The following is a 4911-nucleotide window of genomic DNA, read 5'->3' as shown; positions in this document are numbered from 1 at the left end:
TATATCTATCCCACCGTACCGTATGGCTCCGAAAGAGTTGAAGGAGTTGAAGGAGCAGCTTGAGGAGTTGTTAGCAAAGGGGTTTGTGAGACTGAGTGTGTCACCTTGGGGTGCACCAGTGTTGTTTGTGAATAAGAAGGATGGGACTATGCGGATGTGCATTGATTACCACCAGTTGAACAAGGCTACCATCAAGAACAAGTGCCCGTTGTTGCGCATTGATGATTTGTTCGACCAGTTGCAGGGTGCTAGGGTGTTCTCTAAGATCGACTTGAGATCAGGGTATCATCAGCTGAAGATTCGGGACTCAGATGTCCTGAAGACTGCCTTCCGTACTAGATATGGCCATTATGAGTTTCTAGTGATGTCCTTCGGCCTGACTAATGCCCCAGCAGCGTTTATGGACTTGATGAACAGGATGTTCAGGCCTTATATTGATTCCTTTGTTATTGTCTTCATTGATGACATCTTGATATACTCACGTAGCTTGGGGGAGCACGAGCAGCATTTGAGAGTAGTGCTTCAGACATTGCGAGAGCAGAAGCTATTTGCTAAGTTCTCCAAGTGTGAGATTTGGCTAGAGTCAGTGGCATTCTTGGGGCACATTGTATTAGGAGAGGGTATTAAGGTGGATCCCAAGAAAATTGGGGCAGTTCAGAGTTGGCCACATCCTACTTCAGTGACTGAGATCAGGAGTTTCCTAGGGTTAGCAGGTTATTACCGCCGATTTGTGCAGGGCTTTTCATCCATTATGTCACCTTTGACTAGATTGACCCAGAAGGGTACCCCTTTCCGCTGGTCCGATGATTGTGAGGCGAGCTTTTAGAAGCTCAAGACAGCCTTGACTACAACACCGGTACTAGTGTTGTCTTCTAGTTTAAGGATGTATACGGTATATTGCGACGCTTCACGCGTTGGCTTGGGGTGTGTATTGAAGCAGAAGGGGCGAGTTATTGTATATGTTTCACGTAAGCTGAAGATTCATGAGAAGAATTACCCTGTGCACGACCTAGAGTTAGCAGCGATTGTTCATGCTCTTACGATATGGAGGTATTATCTGTATGGGGTTTCATGTGAGGTTTATACTGATCATAGCAGCTTACAACATTTGTTCAAGCAGAGGGATCTCAATTTGAGGCAGCGTAGATGGCTTGAGTTACTGAAGGATTATGACATCACCATTCTTTTTCATCCGGGCAAGGCAAATGTGGTCGCGGATGCCTTAAGTAGGAAGGCAGAGAGTATGGGTAGCTCGGCATACATTTCAGCGGAGGAGAGGCCACTAGCTTTGGATGTTCAGTCCTTGGCTAATAGACTTGTGAGGTTGGATATTTCAGAGACCAGCCGAGTCCTTGTGTGTGTTATTACTCAGTCTTCATTATTGGGACAGATCAAGGCTCGGCAGTTCGATGATCCGCATTTGGCAGTTCTCAGAGAGACGGTGCTACAGGGTAGTGCCAAGGAGGTTTCTATTGGCGAGGATGGTGTTCTGCGACTCCAAGGTCGCCTATGTGTTTCTATGCCGATGGCTTGAGGGAGAGGATTCTGGAAGAGGCACACAGTTCACGCTATTCTATTCATCCAGGTGCTATGAAGATGTATCGTGACTTGAGGCAGCATTATTGCGGCGGATGAAGAAAGACATAGTAGAGTATGTGACTAGGTGTTTGAATTGCCAGCAAGTTAAGTATGAACCCCAGAGGCCAGGTGGCCTACTTCACCAGATGTTTATACCTCAATGGAAGAGGGAGCGCATTACTATGGACTTCGTAGTTGGGTTGCCACGTACATTGCGGAAGTTTGATGCAGTTTGGGTCATTGTCGACAGGTTGACCAAGTCGGCACACTTTATTCCGGTTGTGACTACATATACTTCAGAGAGGTTAGCTCAGATCCACATTCAGGAGATAGTTCGGTTGCAATGTGTGTCTGTTTCCATCATATCAGATAGAGGCCCTCAGTTCACTTCCCATTTCTAGAGAGCCGTACAAAGTGAGTTGGGGACCCGTGTAGAGCTCAACACAGCATTTCACCCGCAGAACGATAGGCAGTTTAGATTCTGGAGGACATGCTTAGAGCATGTGTGATTGACTTTGGAGGGCAGTGGGATCAGTTCTTGCTTTTGGCCGAGTTTGCTTACAACAACAGTTATCAGTCCAGCATCGAGATGGCTCCATTTAAGGCTTTATATGGTCGGCGATGTCGTTCTCCTATCGGGTGGTTTGAGCCTGGTGAGGCTAAGCTGTATGGTACAGATTTGGTGAAAGATGCCTTGGAAAAGGTAAAGTTGATTCAGGAAAGACTTCGCATAGCTCAGTCCAGACAGAAGAGTTATGCAGATCAGAAGGCGAGGGATGTATCATTCATGGTCAGTGAGAAGGTTCTCTTGAAAGTCTCACCGATGAAGGGTATTATGAGATTCGGAAAGAAGGGCAAGTTGAGCCCCAGGTATATAGGCCCATTTGAGGTGTTGAGGCGAGTTGGGAAGGTTACCTATGAGCTTACTTTACCCCTTAGCTTATCGGGATTTCATCCAGTTTTTCACGTATCTATGCTTTGGAGGTATCATGCCGACTTGTCCCATATGTTAGACTTCAGTACTATTCAGCTAGACGAGAGCTTGGGTTATGAGGAGGAGCCAGTTGCCATTGTTGATAGATAAGATCGCTAGTTGAGATCCAAGAGGATTTCTGCGGTACAGGTCCAGTGGAGGGGCTAACCGGTCGAGGAGGCAACCTGGGAGTCCGAGGAGGACATGCGGAGCAGATATCCACGCTTATTTAGCACTTCAGGTATGAATCTAAACCCGTTCGAGGATGAACGTTTGTTTAAGAGGCGGAGAATGTAACTACCCGACTAGTCGTTTTGCTTTCTAGAACCCCGTCCCCTTAAATAAGACTTCTCGTACTTGCTTTTACTAATTTATTACTTACGGGGTTGGTTGGTTCGGGATTTGGAAAAGTTTGGGTTGATATCGGAACACTTTGTTCCTTAAGGTTGGCTTAAAAGGCCAAGTTTGACTTCGGTCAACGTTTTGAGTAAATGACCTTAGAATCAGGATTTGAAGGTTCCAACAGGTTCGTATGATGATTTCGGATTTGGGCGTATGTCCGGATCGGGTTTTGGATGACCCGGGAGCGTTTAAGCGCCTAATAGTGAAAGTTGATTCATTAAGGATTTTGAAGTTCTTTAAATTTGGTTTGGAGCGGGTTTTTGTGTTATCGAGGTTCGAAAGGAATTCCGAGACCGGGAATAGTTCTGTATTATCATTTAAGACTTTCACGCAAAATTTAGTGTCAATCCGAGTAGTATAAGTGTTTCGTTACATTGGAGGTGAATTGAAGAACTTGAAGTTCATAAGTTTGATTCAATTGGTTTTAGGGGGTGATTCTTAGATTTAGCGTTGTTTCGGGTGCTCCGAGGGTTCGAGCGAGTCCGTTTTATGGTTCAAACTTGTCGGTGCGTTCGGGCGGGGCCTCGGGGGCCCCGAGCGTCAATCAGACGAGGCTCGAGTTAAGTTAGAAAAATTTAGAAGGAGCTGAAGCTCTAGTTCTGTCATAACCGCACCTGCGGTTGGCCAGCCACAGGTGCGAGACCGCAGAATCGGCCTACCAATCGCAGATGCGGCCCAAGGGGAGGAGCTCAGGAACAGCAGATGCGGCTCCTCTTCCGCAGAAGCGGCCCCCAGACCACATATGCTGCCCCAGCTAGCCCGGCCAAATTCCGTAGATGCGGACGTTCCCTCGGAGAAGCAAGACCGCAGATGCGGTCCCCTAACCGCAGGTGCGGAAATCGCAGAAGGCAGTGTCTTCATTTAATTAGGGAATGTATCATTTTTGACACATTTCATTCATTCCTTGGGCGATTTGGGAGCTTCCAAAGAGGGGATTTCAGCCTAGCATTATGAGGTAAGCTATTTTTACCTAATGTGAGTTTAATACATAGTTTAGGGGTAGATTATACCATGTAAATTAGTAAAAATTATGGGTTTAGAGTAAAACCTAGATTTTTGATAAAAACAAGATTTAACCACGAAATTCGTTATGGAATGAAGTAAAAATCATATATTCTTGATCCTTAGGTTATAGGAAACAACTTTATTCAAAAATTTTCGGAATGCGGGCACGTGGGCCCGGGGATGAATTTTAGGAACCTTGCATTTAGGGTTGGGAAATTACTTTAATAGTTAGATTATGAACTCTTGAGCATGTCTTGACTAGTTCTTACCCCGTTTGAATAGTTTTGGATCGTTTGGCTCCGTATTGAGGGTTTGAGCGCATTCTTGAATTTGGAAGTAAGCTTTGCAGCAAGGCGAGTCTCCTTTCTAACCTCGTAAGAGGGAAATAACCCCTAGGTGAATTAAATAAATGTATGTGACTATATGTGGGGGGCTACGTACGTACGTGGTGACGAGACTCCGTACGTAGCTACTATTACGCTAATTGTCCGGGTAGTTTAGGACCCACATCATGCCATACTTGGAAACGCGTACGTCCTTGCTTTCTACTAAGACCACTTAGGCCATGCTAGAAATTTATAAATAAATATAGACGGATATGCTCACTTACTTGAGAACTTGTATGAAATTATTTGACTATATATGAGCAATATATGCTTGCTTGATAATAAATTGCTATTTGTGGATCGGGCCGATCGCCTTGGTAGAAATAGATGCATCTATGGTTCGCGTCATTCGACCCTCTTGCGGTGCACAGTTTATTATTATGTCGGACCGAGCCGTACGACCTCGGCATAATGTGCGCATGTTATTTATGTGGAACTCTTCCGTGATATACTCTGCTTAAATGCTTGTAAATGCACTTATTACATGTCATGACTAAAATTGATATATTGTTAAGAAGGAATATCTTGTTTCTCCTTGTTTTGGGACTGTCATCATATTCATGCTAT

This window comes from Nicotiana attenuata, unplaced genomic scaffold (genome assembly GCF_001879085.1).
Source record: "Nicotiana attenuata strain UT unplaced genomic scaffold, NIATTr2, whole genome shotgun sequence".
NCBI classification, from domain to species: Eukaryota; Viridiplantae; Streptophyta; class Magnoliopsida; order Solanales; family Solanaceae; genus Nicotiana; species Nicotiana attenuata.
This window is presented reverse-complemented; position numbering follows the sequence as displayed.